Source organism: Peromyscus eremicus, chromosome 4 (assembly GCF_949786415.1).
Source record: "Peromyscus eremicus chromosome 4, PerEre_H2_v1, whole genome shotgun sequence".
In the NCBI taxonomy this organism is placed as follows: domain Eukaryota; kingdom Metazoa; phylum Chordata; class Mammalia; order Rodentia; family Cricetidae; genus Peromyscus; species Peromyscus eremicus.
The window spans coordinates 115,372,874-115,393,879 of NC_081419.1; positions in this window are offsets into that span (position 1 = coordinate 115,372,874).

Here is a 21,006-nt window from a genome sequence, read left to right on the forward strand (position 1 = left end):
GAAAGTTTGTACTAGAGTTATCTCTCACTTCAGTTTGAAATTTCATACTGAATGTGACTTGAAGTATTCACTTTTACCAGCTGGTCAAAAGCTTAAAATTGATCTGTTGATATTATTGTAGGGTGTTGACATAGTTTACTAATACTAACCAAAAACAATTTATGGATAAAGCAAAGATTATTAATGTAGCAGTTTTAGGGACTGAGTATTGTGAGAACCGTTCAACTGGAAACAGATGTCAGACAGCAAAGTGAAGTGCAAAGCATGCGTGAAGGATGGGAGATCCTTAAACCTCTGAAACAAAGAGAAGGCCAGGACCATAGTCAGGAATCATGCGAACTGAAGCTCAGGGTGACTTCAGGGTACTTTGAGGACGAATAGACATATGTGGGAAAGGCAGTTGGAACCGTACACCTCCATGAAGGTACCTTGAAATCTGCAGTGAAAACAAGGAGTGCTAACAAGAATCCATCCGACCAGAACAAACTCCACCTGCCACATAAGGGCATGTCATAAAAGATGACCATCTCCATCTCATCTTCAAATGGAAAACAAAGTATCATTGAAGTGATGAGAATGTATAACCATAGATTATCATATGTGGGTTTGGGATCCAAACGTATTGCACGCAAATGAAACTAATTCAGCTCTTGTAAGTTTTCTTTTGCTTTTGACACAGCACCTGCAAGTGCCCCTGGAGAAAAAACATCCCTGGGGATTCACACGGTTTAGCTAGACACAAGCCAGTAATATATATTGTAGATGACTTTCTAAACAGTCTTAGTAAATAAGAAACACAGAGCCAAATACAGAGAAATAAACAAAGAGATCAGCGCAATAGCCATGACTAGCTTTAGCTTTCCACCAGCAGTAGCTTCCCCAGAGAGAGCTTCTTCCTGTGTGACTTGTGTTTTTATTGCTTTCCTGTTCTGCCTTCTCATTGGCTCTAAGCCCAGACACATGACTTCCTTGTCACTGCCTGTCTATACAGACCTCCAGGTCTCTATGTTTGGTACTGGGATTAAAGTCACCACACTTGGCTGTGTCCTTGACCCCACAGAGATTCTGCCTGCCATGTGATTGGATTAAGGGCATGGGCTACCACCACCTGACTCTGCTTGTGGCTCACTATGTGACCTTGCTATGTGACCTCTGATGTCCAGACAAACTTTATTTATTAACATACAAATAAAATCACATTTCAGCACAATTAAAATATCACCATAGCCCTACACTTAAGAATCAGAGAAAATTTTGCAAGAGGAGAAAGAAGGGGATTGTAAGAGCCAGAAGACTAGGGAAACCTGCTGTGAGATAGTGTCCTCTGTACATAGAAGAGATGCTAAACGTCAACAGTATGTGGCCTAATAAGACCTGTATAGTGAACATACAGTCAGTATACAGTATAGCTTGGGAAGATTTCATAAGGACCTATTCCTAAATGAAGAGTTATAGGCAATAACTGGCTGCTGAGAAAATGAGGATGAGAGTTCTCCAGAGACAAGTTTCCTAATAGTTTAACTAATTCCAAGTGTTCAAGTGGCCATCCCTAAACCTATATATATATATATGAACAATACTGATGGACTCAGTGAGTTGTATGTATGTGTGTGTGTGTGGGGGAGTGTACATAAAAATAATAGTATAAGAAGAAATCATGAACTCAAGAGTGAATGGAGAACATGAGAGGAGTTAGAGAAAAGGGGGGGGGTAGAAATGATGTAAATATACTACTCAAGCATGGAATTCTTGAAAGAAAAATATGCTAAAATATTTATTAAAGATTGTTAAACAGCATATTTGCAGCATTAAACAAGATAGAATAAATAGAAATGAAACAATATACAAGATGAAAGACATGAGAAAAAATGAAAGCATTTCAAACCCTCTGTTACTGAGGAGTAAGGCTCAGTCACCACTGAAAAAATGAGAAGTTTATATTTAACTCAAAAAGAACAGACACAGGAACATTCAAAAACTTTCTGTCAAGAAAGACAGAGAGACATATGAAGAGAAGAAGGAGAAAAATTGTGGGACAGAAAGACAAAGTAGATTTAGCTGCTTCAGCTTTCAGAATAATTATTTTAAAAGACTGTTTTAAATGAAATGAAATGTTCAATGAAAGCTCAATGACTCAGTTATTATAGGGAAAAGCTATTCAGTTTATTGCTGTAGTAAGAGACTTAGAAGTAACATTCTTACAAATTGAGGAATATGTCTAAGAAAAAGTTAACACACAAAATTTGCTTATGTATATATATATGTTCACATATATATACCATGGCTAGGATTGGAGAGTGTTTGCCTAATGTGTATAAGGTCCTGCATTTGATCCCCAGTGTACACACAGATACACACACACACACACACAAAATCCCTTTGATCTTCAAATTTAGGTACTGATACTTTCTGGTTCTCATTTAACACCTGTAGTGGTTGACAACATCCTTAGCCAATGGTCATCAAACTATGGCTGGTAGACTGAGTCCAGCTCAAGGCTTCTTTGTAAATGGCCTTCCAATTAAAAAAAAACAGCATTTTTAGTGAGTTGTAAATTACTTTTTAGAATGAAGAATTTGTGAGGAGGCTTTACTTATAAACAGAACCCAAAATATTTACTATGTAGTCTTTTACATAAAAATCTAGCCAAACCTATACTGTAAGCTATTCAGAAATCTCAATATAAGTCATTCCAATCATGTGTTAACTATTTTTTATTAAGACTTACTGAGTGCTATATACTATTGATATTACATAGGCAAAAAAATATCTTTCTGGGATATTTGTATTCTAATGTACAAGAAAAGTAAATAAAGTTAATAAAATACATGGGGAGATTGATGATAATAAAAAAATAAGGATTAAATCATGTTATTCTCAAAATTATATAGTTTGTGAATCAAAAAAGAAATAATAATTTAAAAATTAAGTATGTAGAATTAAACATAAAATCAATGCATATTAAAATCCTTAAATAATTGACAAGGAAAAATTTAAAGTTTGCATAAATATTGAACATTAATAATATAACTAACTGAAAAGTTTACAAAATACAAAAATGCAAACATACTGCACAGTAAGAATATGTATAAATTAATTTTTAACAAAAACCTACCTAAAAAATTCAAGATCTCACAATTCCAAATGAAACTGAAAATAATAAAATGTCTGTAGAGAATAATGAAGAAGATTATAATAGAAATGGAAATTTGAAGAGTATAAGTCAACAAAAGATAAAAGGAGCTTACCACCAATGAATATGAAAACTTAGTTACAACGAACAAAGCCCTAAGATATCTGTACAAGTTGAAGGTGGTGGTCAGGATTTAGAATTATTGTATCTAAGTGGTCTGATTATAATAAAATTAAGTAGCATTAAGAACATTTTCCCCAAAATGAAACAGCTATGCACAATCTGTGAAGTCACCTCTTTCCACCATACTTTCAAAATCATCCCCAGATTATTTTATTAAATATTGTAAAATATTGAAAAACATTTACATTTTCCAAGTTACTTTGAAGCAATCAATAATATATTTATGCTCAAACCCAACAAAAATAGACTATAACTGTAGGAAATAGTCTAAAATTTGAGCATCAAAATTAAGAATTACATATGTGATTTTAACTTATTTTTTAAAAATCAAAATAATAGATCTGAATTGGAAATAATCAAAATGGCTGGCTGTACACACAGTGAAAAGAAACAAATTCTGGATGTATGTTACCATTTGGATGAGTTGCTAGTAGTTCACTAGGAGAACTAAACCAGATTAAAGATTGTACACTGTATGAGTCCATTTTTGTGAAATAGTCATAGAAAACATTTTAAGCTGAAGAATGGCTTCTTGCAAGCAGCTGTGGGCTGGAATATTGGCTGGGTGGATGATCCAGAATCTTTGAGGTGAAGCAAGGTACTAAAACCTGATTGGTTGGAAAACTGCAAAATAATAAATATCCCTGAATTTCACTCATGTAGAATGAATATTTAGATTACTCCAAATGCACATGATGAAATGTGATGGTATTTGATGGGACCTTGTGGAGATGATTAGGTCATCGTGTTGAACTATTATGAGTGAGAATATGGCCCCAATAAGACAGATGCTCTTCTGAAATGTAGAAACACAAAGAGTGTTCAGTCTGTGTTGCTATGAGGAACATTTCCTTCAACCCACAATGTGGAGTAGCTGATTACTGGAGGCTCTGGGAAGTTCTAGCCATAACCAGCTGTGACTTCCCTTTTCTGGCCATTTTGATTTTAATATATGTATAAACTGAGGGTTTATAAGGAACCTGCTCTGTTGCCAAAAGTTTGCCAAAGCAGTCAGCAAAAGGCCTTTCTTTGTCTACTTGCTGTATGTGTCTGGGTGGGTATATGTGTGCACACATGGTCTATCTGATGTGCTGAATGGGTTGGTCATGTGCTTAAACTATTTCCTGAATTTGATCAGCAGATGAAAGGATAAAAAGACATGGCAGCAACATACAATTGAATATTTTTAGTCATAAAAAATAAAATCATGCTAAATTCTACAATAAGAATAACCCTTGAAAATATCACATTCAGTGATGCCTAGTCTAAAAGGATAGACATTGAACAACAACACTTATGTGAGTCTTCTGGATTGGTCAGATTCCTGGAGACTAAAGACAAAACTTGGTGAGTTGCAAGTTCTGGGGAAAGAGGAGGATTGGAGCTACTATTTGGGTTTAGGAAGAGGAAGGGGTTGTAGAGATATGTAACTGACATTGTCACAGCAGCAGTAATGTGCATAACATCAATGGCTTGCACACCTGATAATGATTACCATGGTGAACTTTGTGCCTAGTTCACCACAACTGAAAAACCACCTCAGGAAGACAGTACATGAGGATTTGCCTTTGTGTTCCTGCAAGAATGGAATCTGTTCTGCCTTTTTCAACTTCTTGGGGTGCAGACATCTGTAGTTTGATGTCAGGTATAAAGAGAGAACTGGGAAGGCAAGTGCTGAGTCACTCAGAGCAAGGAAAATGACTTTTCAGTGAGATGAGAATAAGCTGAGTGTTTCCAGCTTCCATGCTTGGCTTCTCAACTTCTGGAAGGTTCTTGGGATTGACCGATCTGTGCTCTTGGTCAAGAGGCCAACATTTTCTCTGAAGGAAGTACCATTATGAGGACACAACACATCAACGTTGTAGAAAATGACATAAAAACATATCTCAGATGGTTCAGTGATACTGGAATTTGAACAAATGGATTATTTAGTTTCATATGAGAAAAAAATCTGTAACAACAATGAAACACAGTTGTCCCTATGGCATGACACAGATACAGTTGAGTTGTGTGTCATGGTTGAGCAAAGGTGTCCTTTGTCTGCACTCTTAGCAGAATCACAAGATGCATTATTGACAGTAGACACAGATGACCTGGAAACTATTTTTTCCAAACCATACACTTCTCAGAAAATTCTGGCTTCTTAACTAAAGACGTAAGTGTGTCAGTGAACATTGTTCTATATTTGTGTCTCTTTTTTTTTTCCATGTTGGTTTTGCTATCATCATGTTTCAATTACATTGTTTCTTCCCCTTCAACATCTTATTTTTTTCTGAAATACTGAAGTTAAGATCATTCCATATGCTGCTTAGTTATTCCTGATCCAAAGAAAACAGCTTACAGAATACAGCCAGGTTGCTTCCATAACCAGACGATAATTAAAAATAGTTTCTGTAAGCAGAATTACAAGATAAGGCTTTTTCATAAGATTTGTGTCGAACTCAGCTCTTCTCTGGCTAATTTGTAAGCAAGCCAGGTTTTTATCCCTGAATTTCTGAGTTGAAGATAAAGCTAAACTTTGTTTCTTTGGGGTAATATATCCGTATCCTTCAGGGTTTGACCAAGGAAGCAAAATCACCCGAGTATGTAGTGTGCAATAGGGCTACTAAAGGCTTGATTCATAAGAGCTAGAAGAGATCAATAGGAAGAGATAAAATGGTAGAGGAGGGAGATCTGAGCAAATCCACATTATCACTGATCCATGTTCTTCTCTCTTCCCCTCTTTTAATCCTTGCCTGATATTTCTCTCACTTTCTATTCTTTGGACCATCTCCTTCCCTCCACCTTTGCCACCAATTTTCTCTTTTGGTCTCTCTGTTTCCTTTTATCCTCTATCTGAGTCTTCCTGTCTTCCTTTTCTTCACCCTCACCCATTTTTCCTTTCCATTTCTCTCTGGCTACCATTGATATCACTTCCTGTAGTTGCTTTGTTTGACTTCCATAAAGATTCAGTGGCTCTATGTAGCATTAACATCTTCACAAGTTGCTTCCTGATGTGCAAAAAGAGCCACTCCTGCATTCTTCATTCTTTGTAACCCCCACCCCTTCTCTTTCTGTTTCAAGACTAGCCGCTTGACTTGAGGTCACAGCTGAAAGAGTCAGATCTCAGGGAAGTTTTCTCTGAAACTGCCTAAAGTGAAATATGTACTCCTGTTTCTCCATGTTATTCTTATCGGTGTATTATTCTGACATCCTTCATGCCTTTTCCACAATTGACAATGATGTGCTTTTTTTTTTTGGCAAATTTTCCCCAAACACTGGACCACAAGCTCCCAGAGCACTGGGCTAGGGGTCCTTATCCACCTTTGTACACCCAGAAGCTAGCTAAACACATGGCACCATACTATGTGCTTATATTCTTTCTAAAGGAAAATAAGTAGATGAATAAAAAGGAATAGATAAATCTGATATAAAAATTTCAAAAATGAATCTTAAAGCTATTGAATCAACATTTTCCCTCTTTAAAAATGTCTAAGGTAATTATGGTCTCATGGGTCAGTTGCACGAGCCTGGGAATATACCTAAGATGTCAGTTAAAAGTTAAAATGGGACCAACTTTACAGTTATCGAGAATCCCTAGTGAGCACAGCATTGGAGAGGGAAGCTAAAGAAGAAAATGTGTAAGTCCTGCATCATGAGGGACTGCACTGTAGAATAGATCCTGAGGTGGGTCAGAGAAAGCAAGAAATCTGGGTAAAGCCAATAAATTGGAAGATAAATGTTGGGATTTAATGATGGGAAAAATTAAACTTACCTTCATATAACTGTCCAATTTTGGTACAGTGATTATCTTGAAAAAGATTTGAACACTTAGTATTTGAAGACTTTTTATGTCAGCAATATATTAGCAAGTTGTCAATAGAGCTGTCTCTAAATTCAGTTTGCAATCAAGTGAAGAAGTACTGCCATGTGTGACTTACAGACAATGTGATAATATTTTTACTAGTCCATAGGAAAAAATGTCTGGAAGGTTTCATATGTTATAAATGAGGCATCTCTACTATTTTAATGACATAAAAAGGAGTCAAAATAAGTAGAAATTCAATTGAATTTTTATATGCTAAATTAAAAATTTAATGTTTATAATATTTACATGGGTACACACACATATGCTTTATAATGGATGTGTGTGTCTGTGCTCGTGTGTGTATGCTAACATCACTCTTACGGGCACTTACAAGTTCAAATTTTAAATTAACTTTTGATAATTGTGTACATCTCAGATTCAAAAGAGTCAACCAGCACCACATAACAGGCATCATTAAATATATAGTTAATTTTGTGAGTAGTTTTTTTTCTTCCAATTGTATTTTAGAGGTCATGTTTTTTTCTTTTTAAATGTTTCTTCCTAAATTTTTCCTGCTGAAAGTACTCACTCTTGTACCCCTGCTAAACAGGCCTGCATTGATAAAGAAGTGATATCCAAAGCCAGCCTAAGTCTTTTGGAACCAGGGTAGGGCATTCATCATTACATCAAATGATAGGTGCCACTAATTGGGGATGGAGAGTTTCTAAATCCCTTTGGCATGTTCAGGGAAGGTCTTAATGTAAAGCCCAAGGCTGTGATCCTCCTGAAGCCAATGCCAAGTACTTCCTCACATTGGTTTGACCCATAGAGCATGTGTCCATTCCATTAAGGACAATCCTGGAAACTCTCTGAATTACAATCTTGGTCTTAATTCAATTTTTTGGCAAATATCTTTAAAGGAAAGTCAAGGGTCAAGCCTGGGTAACTGGGTATAAATATTATTGGTGTAATGGGCCAACTGCAATCATACAGAACACTTTTATCTTGATAGTATCACAAGGTACATTTTCAATCAAAACATTCTTAAGGAATCCTACCACAGCCTGAGTATTACTCTTTCTCTCCTTCATAAAGCTAAAGTCTAAGTTCATGGCATTCAATGAATTATTTCTTCAATATCTTTACCTTTCTAAACAATAGGTATCATAAAAAATAAAGTTTAAGTTAAAATGTTTCATTCGTTAGTTTATAAAACACCTAAATCCTGTACACTTTCCAACCAGTAATAGGTTATTTTGTAAATCTAATCATGAGTATATCACTACTTATCACCATGCTTTACTTCACTGCTGAGGCATAAGCACATACATTTAATTTTTTGAAATCACAAATTACTAATTTTTAGTTTTACATTTAAACAGTATAATTTTAGATGATTAAATCCAATATAATTAAGTGAAAAGAAAAAATTATTCTAGTTGCATGCAAGTATAATGTCACATTTTAACACCCTAAAATCCTTCAATAAATTTTCTCCATATCTCTATTTTCATGTGTGGCAAAAATGCTGGTGGTACTTATAATTTAAGAGAATTTTTAATTAATATAATCTGGCAAGGATATAAAAAATATACAGTAATAAAAAGCACTCATCAGAAACTGTTAGAATAAACATAGGAGCTATTGATAATCATCCTAAAATCTAGTTTCTTATATAGTTACAGTGCTTTGAATGTTTAATTGGGGAGGGGCAGGGCTTGAAGATAGGGTTTCTCTGTGTAGTTCTGGCTGTTCTAGAACTCACTCTATAGCCCAGGCTATCCTTGAACTCATAGAGATCTACCTGCCTCTTCCTCCCCAGTGCTGTGACTAAAGATGTGTGCCACCACCATCTGGCTGAATGTTTAATTCTTGAAATGTTTCAAGAGGCTTAATCATATAGACCTAGATAATTGACAGTTTATGAAATACAAGATCACTCTTGAGCCTGTCATTTTGGGAATGAAATAGAAGACATTTTTAAAGCAAAAATTTAAGCAAAGAGGGTTAAGTGGGATATAATTTTTCAATTTTTCCATGTTTTTTTTATACTGTGTGAATTTTGAGATAACCCTCGATTGTTTTGGAAGGTGGACTCTACTGGACTAATCAGTCTCCTTGCCCTTGCCCCTATCTGTGCCTGTTAGAAACGAATGAAGAGGGAGAAGTAAATAGTGTCACTGTGTGTTTATATGTGTTTGTTCAACCACGGCACTCACAGGGTTGAAATTGAAAAATACAAAGTTACTGGTCTGTGGTCACACAGACAAGAGGCTGTCACTGGCCTGTCTTTAACTCACTCATCCCTACTGAATCATCATATCATATCCTGGCAGAAACTTCGAGGCTGAAGTTTACATTTTTCTGACTTTCCAAGCATCTGCCTCACTGGATGCTCAAGGTTCCACTAATGAATGTGACATTTGCTGCTAAATAAACAAATCAATCCACCCCTACATGCTGCTTCCTTGTTCTAGAAAGACTGGGATGAACACAATCAATAACACACGGGAACTTTTCTCTTCCTTTCTCACTTGCTTCTCTGAGTCAGTTACTTTTGATGAAGGAAACAAAAATAACAGCTGTCATGGAATAATGAGAGCCATAGCTATTTTTAAGAACATGAAGGTTAAAGGTAGAATTAGGTCCTCTGTTACATTGCTTACCCTAAACTCTCATCATATCCTGTTGGCTTGCATTTTCTCACATGGTTCATAAACCATACATAGAAACAGAAATTTCTGATTTATGTTTTGCATCAGAGTTGTGAGATTCTGACATGGGTGCAGTAATCACAATTCATGCCACTGTAAATGCTAGGAATGACATTCCATCCAGGGAAGAACAATTTGACAGTGATGTGAAAGTGTCTGTCTGCCTTCAGTTGACGTGTAAGGTAAGCAGTGAGCACACGCCTTCCCAAAAGACTGCACTGCATCAAGGTATTATATTGTCAGCTCTAAAGTTTTCCTCCTCCCTTCTCTGGACACTGCATAATTCTGTGGGAACTATTTCAGGCAGGTACCACTTGTCTGCAGGGTGAGATGCCTCCACCACTCCTACCTAAATTAACCTTAGTATTATATCCCACTTAGGTTGTCAAGTTTCCTTTAGGGAAATAGGATCTCTATGTATCCCAAACTAGCCCCCAAATCACTATGTAGCCCAGACTGGCCTCAAACTTGGGATCCTCCTGCTGTAACCTCCCAAGTAGAGGATTACCAATGTCCACCACTATGTGGGGATGCAGCTAACATTTTGCAATGTTTTTGTATTTAGCTTTTTTTTTTTTTCTTCTCAGGTTTTGTTTTAATCGGTGTACACTATCATTCTGTAAAGTTGTTGTGTCCTTTTCTCTAAGTCACAGAATCATAAGAAATAGAGCTAGATTCACCTAGCTGACTTGGTTCTTGCAGAGCATCCATGCATGTATGACCCTTACTCTGAATTACTACCCTCTGGTCTCATCAGAAGATCTTTCAGCATACATAGCAATCCTGAAAATGAGCTGCGATGGCTCTATTGAGTCCTTGTCTACCATGTACCAATCTATTGTCAGAGCAACATGTGTTCTATGGCTCCCTGCTGGCAGATGAGCTACTTGTCATACATATACAACAGTGGGAATGGGGCACGTTCAGAAGCAAAAACAAGCATGGCAGAATACTAAATTGCAAATGAATACTCCAAGCCAAGCTTCTAGTTTGCTGGAAAATTCTATAGCATTACTGGGGTTGATATGGAAAGCTGATATGTGTAGCAAACCTTTCTTTGCCCTTTAATTCTTAGTATTATGAAATAAGATAGCTCTGGCTGGGGTAAGAGGCAAGCTGAACAGTTAGGTGAGAGCATGTAGTGGAAAATATGACAGAGAGAAGCCTTGGGACAATCAAGGCAATATGAAGACAGACAGGGCATGGCTCCCTGACCAAATGCTGTAAATACCAAATCGCCTGTGAGTCATGACTCCTTCATGATTAGGACAACACTTTCACAGGGGTCACATATCAGATATCCTACCTATCAGATATTTACATTGTGATTTATAACCTTAGCAAAATTACAGTTATGAAGTAGCAACAAAAATAATTTTATGGTTGGGGGTCACCACAACATGAGGAACTATATTAAAGGGTCACAGCAGTAGGAAGATTGAGAACCACTGCCCTAAAGGTTATTTTGGTAACTTTTAGGTAGTCTAGATAGAGCTAATGAAATTTCATACAAATATTTAGACTGGTGGTTAGTTACCTTTGTAGCATGAATCTTAAAATTCTTATTAATAAAATCAAACCCGGTGTCAGTTATTGGGGTGAATGCTGGAAGATCAGAGAAGCAGAACAAGCTACAGCTACCTCACCTCACCAGTTCCTCAGATGATCCTCTTTGCTCAGACTGGAAGCCTCTGAGTCCTCATCTAGAATGGGTCTCAGCTGAACTGTTGCTCAAAAGCCTAAAAGCTTAACCAGCCAAATGCTTCTAGTTTCTGATCTTCACGCCTTATATATCTTTCTGCTTTCTGCCATCACTCCCTGGGATTAAAGGCTCACTTCTTGAGATTAAAGGCGTGTGTCACAATGCCTGGCTGTTTCCAATGTGGCCTTGAACTCACAGAGATCCCAGATGGATTTCTGCCTCTGGAATGCTAGGATTAAAGGTGTGAGTGCCAACATTTTCTAGCCTCTGTATCTAGTGGCTGTTCTGTTCTTTGACCCCAGGTAAGTTTATTAGGGTGCACAGTATTTTGGGGAACAAAATACCACCACATACCTTTGGTGAGATTACTGAGTAGAGGTTACATCTAGAGTCCTATGTGGAATGGAGATGCCCTGTATTCATTTTATAGTGGAAGTTACCCCCATGCAAGCATATAGTGAGAGTTAACGAATTGAACACTCACAATTTATATGCTGTTTTGTATGTTTGTGCTATTTTTAATATATACTTTATTATTGTTATTATTATTATTATTATTATTATTATTATATATTTATTTTCCTTTTTTTAAGTTTCTCAAGACAGGGTTTCTCTGTGTAACCACTCTGGGTGTCCTAGAACTGACTCTGTAGACCAGTCTCCCTTTGAACTCACAGAGATCCACCTCTGAGATCTGCCTCCTGAGAATTGGTATTAAAAGCATGAAGCACCACTGCCCAATTGTTTGTGGTATTTTTAATTGATATATCAAACAACCTGTGATAGTTTGAATGTAATTGGCACCCATAATCTCATAGGGAGTGGGACTATTAGGATGTGTTGCTTTGTTGGAGTGGGTATGGCCTTGTTGGAGGAAGTGTGTCACTGTAGGGGCAGGCATTGAGGTTTCTTATGCTCAGGATACTGCTCAGTATTTTAGTCTACTTCCTGTTCCCTGCAAGCCAAGATGTAGCCAGCACCATGTCTGCCCGCATGCCGCCATGCTCCTTGTCATGATGATAATGGACTGGATCTCTAAAACTGTAAGCAAACTACCCTAATTAAATGTTTTGTTTTATAGGAGTTGCTGTGGTCATGGTGTCTCTTTACAGCAATAAAAACTTGCACTGAGACAGAAGTTGGTACCAGGGACTGGAGTATTGCTGTGATAGGCCTGACTATATTTTTGTATGGAGGAATTTGGACTTTGGTGCTTTGGGGTTTGAAAGCAGTAGAATGCTTTAAGCACCTTTTAATGGGCCGTAATAGTAGAATCATGGAAGGCAGAGGTGTTAAGAGTATTTTGAACTGTTGGGGGGCTCACTCAAGAAGTTTCAGAGGAGAATAATTTTAGTATGTTGCCTAGAGACCATTCTTGTTATATTTTGTTGAAGAAAGTGGCTGCCTTTTGCCCCTGTCCAAAGAGTCTGCCTGAGTCTAAAGAGTTTTGGATTAATTCTGTTGGCAGAAGAAATCTCAAAAGAGCCTAGTATAGACTCTGTCATGTGGATATTAGTGGTAATTCTAATGAAGATTTATAATGAAAAGGAGCAAGCAGAGCAGGGTACATTGCACAAGGTAAATTTTGAGGAGAAAAAGAACACTAAGCAATGGAATGGAGCTAAGTCCTGTGTTCAAGGAGATAAAGAAATGGAATTAAGAGAGTGGTGACTTTAGGACAAGATCCCCATCCAGCTAACTTTCCAATGTGTGGAGAGAAAGTAAAGAAAGGCTTAGAGCCAAGTGTGGGGGAGAGGGGGCATACTTTTGATACCAGTTCTGGGAAGGCAGAGGCGGACAGATCTCTGAGTTTGAGGCCAGCTTGTCTACAGAGCAAGTTTCAGGACAGCCAAGCTTTGGCAGTGAAGTACATAAAGCTGGTGAAGATGTAATTGAACAAGGAGCCATATTCCAGCCCCAGTAAGCAGCAGAACTTGGCAGCTTCAGGAACGTGGTTCTTGCTTTAGAGTTAAGGATAACAGAAATGGGTTATGGAATTAACTTCCATGCCTAAAGAAAGCCACTGAGGCCAGGCATATTTCAGGGGTGTCCCTGAATGGAGGCACAGTAGAGAGGCCATTTTGTGAACCTGTAAAGTTGAAGCCTGGATTGCCTTAGAGAACCCAAGATGTTAGAGATGCCAGATTCATGGAATACCTGCTCAGGAGAGCTGATAAAAGGGAGGAGAGCCAGTCCAAGAGAAAGAAGCATGTTGAAGTCAACAAAACTGAACAGAGTTGGAGATCTGAAGAGAGTTTTGATATCTGACATGGAGCTACAGAATTTGGAGTTTGCTCAGCTGGTTTTCCATCTTGCTTTGGTCCAGTATTTCCTTGCTATGCTCCCTTTCCTGCATTTTGGAATGGTAATGTATACTCTGTGTCATTATATATTGGAAGTATGTGATCTACTTTTTGATTTTTATTTTTATAGGTAATTTTACAGTTAAGAGACTGCATGAATCTCAGAAGAGACTTTGGACTTTAGACTCTTTTAAACATTGTTGAGAATGTGATAGACTATGGAGACTTTTGAAGTTGGACTAAATTTTGCATTATGATATTGTCACATTATTGGAATATGGTAGCTTGAATGTAATTGGCCCCAATAATTACAGGGAATGGCACTATTAGGAGGTGTGGCTTTGTTGGAATGGGTATGGCCTTGTTGGAGGAAATGTGTCATCATGGGGGTAGGCTTTGAGGTTTGCTGTGCTCAGTATACTGCTCAGTGTTTTAGTCTACTTCCTGTTCCCTGCAAGCCAAGATGTAGCCAGCACCAAGTCTACCTTCATGCACCTATGTTCTCTGCCATGAGGATAATGACTAAACCTCTAAAACTGTAAGCAAGCCACCCCAATTAAATGTCTTCCTTTTAGATCTCTCAGTCAGCTACCTTTATTAAACAACATTAGGCTATGCATCCTAGAACAATATAAAGATTATTTAAAATTTATTCAAGATGAAATTTAATATGCAATTAACAATAAGTAATAAATAGAAATCATATTTATCATCTGCTTGGTCATTGAAAGAATCATATTAATCAATTTCAAAATCAAAATGATTTCTATTGTTGCTGTTGTTTTCATTGTGTCTGCAATTATGTTGAATTGTGTAGATGATTATCAAACTCTTAGTCTCTGTTTTTTCTCTGTCTATCTCTTCCCCTCTTCCCCTTCCTTCCAATCTCCTTAGTTTCTTTTTTTCTAATAAATATTTACATTTACTTTAAAAAAAAAAAAAAAAAAAAAAAAAGAGTTGTCGTAGTCATGGGGCTCTTCAAAGCAATAAAAACCCAAACTAAGACACAACTCTATAAGGGAACATGCAAGTGGAATGCCCTGTATTGTCTACAAACAAGCTACTTAGAATCAGTGACCTCATTTCTCCTTCAAAAGGGAGTATTTGCATCTGCACTTGACTTTCATAAATTTCCAGATGCCATGAGCTGCTCTCATCCATCAGTCTTGAGACTCTCTACTCAGGTGCTTCCTTTTCAAGACTGAGTTTTCTTGGTTTATCTTTATTCATCAATGCAATGACTCTCTATCTTGAAAGGTGTGTTGTTTTGACAAAAATAAATACTGTAACAAAATTCCAAATGCCAGGTAGCTCAAACAATAGTTCTTTACTTTCTTACTTTTATAAAAGCAGGTCTTTTTTTTTTCCTCTTAAAACTCTTTCCTTGGCTTCCACATGGCCACTTTCTGGTGATCTTTACCTAGCCATCCCTCTATTCATTCTGGTCCTGTTACGTCTCTGTATGTACAAATCCTCTCATAAAACATATCAGACTGGATTAAGACCATGTACTAATAGCTTCACTTAATTTAATTACATCTCTAATATTCTATTTCCAAATACACTTAGTGATATATTCTGAAGTACTTGGTCTTAGGGTTTTAAGAAATGGATTTTGAGTTCAGCACAATTCAGTCCATAACAGACTGTTAAAGAACCTGAGTAAGGGCTGGAGACATGGCTCCGAGGTTATGAACACTGGCTATTCTTCCAGAGGTCCCGAGTTCAATTCCCAGCAACCATATGATGACTCACAGCCATCTATAATGAGATCTGGTGCCCCTTCCTGGTGTGCAGGCATGCACGGAGGCAGAATGTTGTATACATAATAAATAAATAAATCTCTATTAAAAAAAGAAACTGAGTAACTCTGTTGAATACAATAAGGCTGAATATACTTTCTTTTTCATCTACTTATTTCTCAACCAGATTAAACAAGTCTAACTTGAGATGGGATATGGCTCACACTAATTTTGATGCCTGTGTATCTGGACAAATTATGGTATAGAACTTAAGTTTCTATTTGGTAAATTTTGAAGAAGTACAAAATTAACATCACAGAGAATTCTAGGAATTGAATCAGTTTTCTTTACTTGTAGCTGTATGCATTAGGAAGAATGTATAGCTATTCAAACACATGATAAATAATCATTATAGTGGGCCTTTGTATGGGCTGCTGGATATGCTAAACCTTGTACCTCCAGCTAAATGCATACCTTGCCTCTCCTCAGGAAGCCTTGTCTGATTTTCCGTTCTAAACATATGCCCTCCGTAAGCACAGCCCAACATTCTGTTTCATAATAGTCCATTGCAATGTGTTTTCTGTTCCAAATTGTGCTTACCCTACTACTTACATTCTCAGGAGACCTCATAACCAGTGTTGTTGTCTGGATTTTGTACTCTTAACCAATCATTTCCAAATGTGTGGGTGGAGAGGTGCTAAGGAATCCCAGACTTCTAGGAAGTCCTCAAGTACTCACACTAGAGAGTCTAACCATTCAGACCCTGTCAAATCAACTGTGCCAGACACCCAAACACATATACACACTCTGCTCTGAGTTCCTTGGTTACATGGGCAGAGGGGAAACTGAGCCAATAGATCAATGGTTCTCAACCTGTGGGTCATGACCATTTTAGGGGTCAAACAACCTTTCACAGGGATAGCATATCAGATATCCTGCGTATCTGATACCTACATTATGATTCATAACAGTAGCGAAATTATAGCTGTAAAGTAGCAACGAAATAATTTCATGGTTTGGGATCACCACAACATGAGGAACTATATTAAAGGGCCACAGCATCAGGAAGGTTGAGAAGCACTGCAATTGACTTTCTTGCTCTCTTTTTAGTGTCTGACTCCATAGCTTATTCTCCCAAAGTTCAGCTGTGTATTGTCACCATCTCTCTCTCCATTGAACACACTGTTCTCCATTGTAGACGAAATTCTAAACAGTCTTAGTAAATAAGAAACACAGAGCCAAATACAGGGGTAACAGCCAAAGAGATCAGAGGATTAGCAAAGAGCCACTGACTACCCTTTAGCTTACCACCAAGCCGTAGTTTCCCACATGAGAGAGCTTCTTCCTGCCTAACCTGTGCTGTTATGGCTTTCCAGTTCTGCCTTCTCATTGGCTCTAAGCCAAGCCACATGACTTCCTTGTCACTGCCTGTCTATACAGACCTCCAGGTCTCTATGGTTGGTACTGGGATTAAAGGCTTGTGTCACCACACTTGGCTGTGTCCTTGAACACACAGAGACTCTGCCTGCCATGTGATTGGATTAAGGGCGTGTGCTACCACTGCCTGACTCTGCTTATGGCTTGCGCTATGTGACCTCACTATGTGACCTCTGATGTCCAGGCAAACTTTATTTATTAACATACAAATAAAATCACATTTTAGCACAATTAAAATATCACCACACTCCATTGTTTCCACTGAACAAAAGAAAACTTCCTTATACATTTAGAACTTTATTGGCACTGGTTTTTTGAAAAATTGAAAGTAACTCGAAGAGTTATACATGTTGCCAATCATTTATTTGTACAATATTTTTCTACAATAGTGAATAAAATGATTACAAGAGCTGCATGTAATTGGGAAAGTTTCTGTACAGAAATGGAAATATTCAACAGAGTGAGAGAAAGTCCACAGAATGGAAGAAAGTCTTTCCCAACTAACTATACACCAGACAGTGTGTTAACATCTAGGGTATATAAAGAACTGCAAAAGCTAATTACCAGAAAATTAAATCTTCAATTAATAAATGGGCTAATGAACTTAATAGACAATTCTCCAAGAAACAAAAATGAGATGAGCATATATATATATATATGTATATATATACATACATATATATATAAATTCCACATACTTAGCTTTCATAAGAGTTTGTTCATTAAACTCTCTTGTTGATAGAATTTAAATGTGATGTATCAATAAAGGAATAAGATCCATTAGTGTTTTGAATGCTATATGATCTCCTGGAATGGTGGCTGCTTTAATGACCATGCATAGTTGTTATTAAATAAACAGTACAATGCAGACAGCATCTATAATGCTAATTCTATTAACTTTGTTGAGAGCATTATTCATTTCCTTATGGTGCCTTTGCACTGTATTAATTGTGTACAATTATGTGTAACATTGCAATGAATATTTTCTCCCTAATAGTGTCTATTAATTCGTAAACTAAGTCTCAGGAGTTGGGTCTAAGAATGTTTATTATTCTGAGTTAACACTGCTCCATGAACATTAAAGTACTGGACTTCAGTCAACAGCTAACAGTGGAGCCTTGTAGTAGTGGATCCATCCACATGGCTTAACTAATAAGCAGTGTATGCTATAAAAGTATGTTTTCTCTTCTCTCACATAGGCTGTGGTATACATCTCTTTTCTAATTCTCAGATGGGCCAGTTAAAATAACTGTACTGTTTTGCATGACCTGCTTGGAATTACTCTAGGGGGTTTCCTTATTTTAGTACTGCCTAGACTTACTTTTCAATGCAAATGTTTTTATCCAAGGCTCCTCTTCTGGTTGCTTAGTATTTGTGTACATCTCACGATGTCCACTCCTTGGATTTGCCTGTCTGACACAATGATTCCTGGAGCATAGCAATGTGAGCTGAATGCACATCATCTTGGAAATGATAAGCCTCTGTGTTTGCAGCTAATTGTGTCCTTCAGGAAGATTGTGCACCTCTCTTGAGGTTGATTTCTTAAACCTACTGAGCACTCTGCTGGAGGTACGTTTCCCTTCCTTGAAAGTAAAATTATCTCTATGAAAAAATAACATTACAAAATTGGAGGCTGTATTGTCCCCCTGGAGAACAAGATTCTTCACATCTGTCCTGCCAGAGTACTGAGTGGAGTACAAAGCATCAACTAGACACTCAGATTAGTCAAAAACTGACTTCTAAATGGCAGTGGTCTAAATAAAGCCTTCATCTCATCTTTGCTGCTGCTTCTCTGTTTTGCTTCAGTATCCTTCTTTCTACCGAAGCTACCTTTCCATCATGATGAGGGGTGTGGGGTTGAGGTGGGGGAAAGTAATCCAATGGAAAGATGAGCAATGCAACTGGCAGTTAGTGAAGAGCTAGCTCTAACTAAGTATCAATAGGGGCGACTGTGTCTTGCATTTTCACTTGGCTTGAGTTGGTGGGAATATATGGATCAATGTGACACAGAAAACGACTGAGCAAGTTAGCACAAGGAACCTCACTGACTTTGCTGAGGCAGAAGATCCTGGATTTGGATTCCTTAATCTTGGCTCATTAGCCCATAATGAGGGAAAAGTAATTTGCATCAATGAGCACTGAAATTTATCTTTGCTGGCAGTCAGAGCAAAGTAACATTATTTATAATTTGGAGACATGATCTGTGTTTCCCTAGGTGTCTCTTCAGTTTTTGAAAAGATGATTCACTTACTCATTTACTATGAGGAGAAACTAGACATCCAAGACTGTGTACTGTTATTTTACTTCATAAAGTTCATTCCTAGTGCATGCATTTGCTCACTCACTCAGCCCCTCAGCACCTGAAATGGAGGTAAAGATACACCAGTGTTGTTTAGGACATGCTAACTGTAAAGGTCTATGTTAGATATTTCCATGCTTTCATTGGTGTGACTTCTAAAACTCCATGAACATATGTATTTACAAGGAATGGTGTATATTGAAAGACCATTATGTTGGCAATGTTTTGTTATTCTCAACTTGGAGACAACTTGGTTTATGTAATTAAAAAATTTGGTGTGTTTTGTACAATTTTCCTCTCTCGCCCGTTCTCATTTCCAACACTACTTGTAAAGCATATGAAAAGATGATAAGGTCCCAGGGCTTCAGAATACATCCATGCCACTTGCGATGAAACAAAAGAAATAGAGGTATTCAGAATTCGTTGTCATCAGACATCACAGCAATTCCACATGTGTCTTCTTTGGCAATTAAAAGGGGACCCTAATTGACTCACTCAGAAAGTTTTCCTGGGTTATTTTTTGCTTATCATAAATAATTTCAACATATTCTCAAAATGAGAATACCCTTTCTGAGATAGTTATTTTGTTCTTGGAGGAGGCGGGTGCAATAAAATTACCTGTTCTTCATTGCATTGTCTAGACTGGCCACATTTTCTTAGTCCCCCAAAGGCTTCCAGGATAACAACTGAGGTGTTCCTAAACTTACCCTGAACAAACACCCTTGAATTATTTTACTTAAAAAAAAACTGTTACTGGATCAAGGTGATTATAACTAATCAAATAAACATGAGCTCAATGCATAGGCCTAGAACCTCAGGGCTCCTGATGTAAAGAAGGGTTTTTCACCCAAATGTCTTCTGGAGCTAGTTTAGATTGAGGTCATAGAGAGAGATGGGCACTATTTGAAAAGTTGTACAAAAAAAAAAAAAGAAAACGAAACAAAAAACTGGCCCCTATACAAAGGAATCAGTTGTTACTCAGCCCAATTTATTCATCAGAGCCTCTTTCTCCAGAGAAAAAAGGTGAATCATTGACAAAATATCTGGCATCAATGTATTATGATAATGCATGGATTAAAACCACCTGAATCAAGCTTAGCATCCTAAGGAAGGTGCCCGGCCCTTAATGTCACTGACTACTTATGCCATTCAGAGAAGTCATGAAAAGAAGCTTAGGAAAGAATTGAATCTTCAGGGAAAATATTGAACAGTTGATTCTTTCTGCTATGGGAATGTGGATTCATTCCAATTCCCTTCCATGGTGAATGGCTTCCTTTATCAACTGCCCCTATTTCCTATCATTCTATATTGTACCCAGTAGTATTTGTCAGACTGTTACTTACTATAACAGCCTTAATTGTCAATGATAGTAGGTACAGTTCTTATTCACAAAAGTCCCAATGGTCCTATTTCTAGTTGAGGGACTCTACTAGAAGCAATAAATTCAAGGACTTGGCTTCCTCCCAATGTATGATTTTTGTTGTTGTTATTTTTGTTTTTTTGAGACAGGGTTCTCTGTGTGCTTTTGGTGCCTATCCTGGATCTCACTCTGTAGACCAGGCTAGCCTCAAACTCATAAAGATCCGCCTTGCTCTGCCTCCCTAGTGCTGGGATTAAAGGCATGCACCACCACCGCCCCGCCCAATGTATGATATTGTTGTCTCAAGTTATCTACTTCAAGATGTGTGAGAGAGAACATGCGGGTG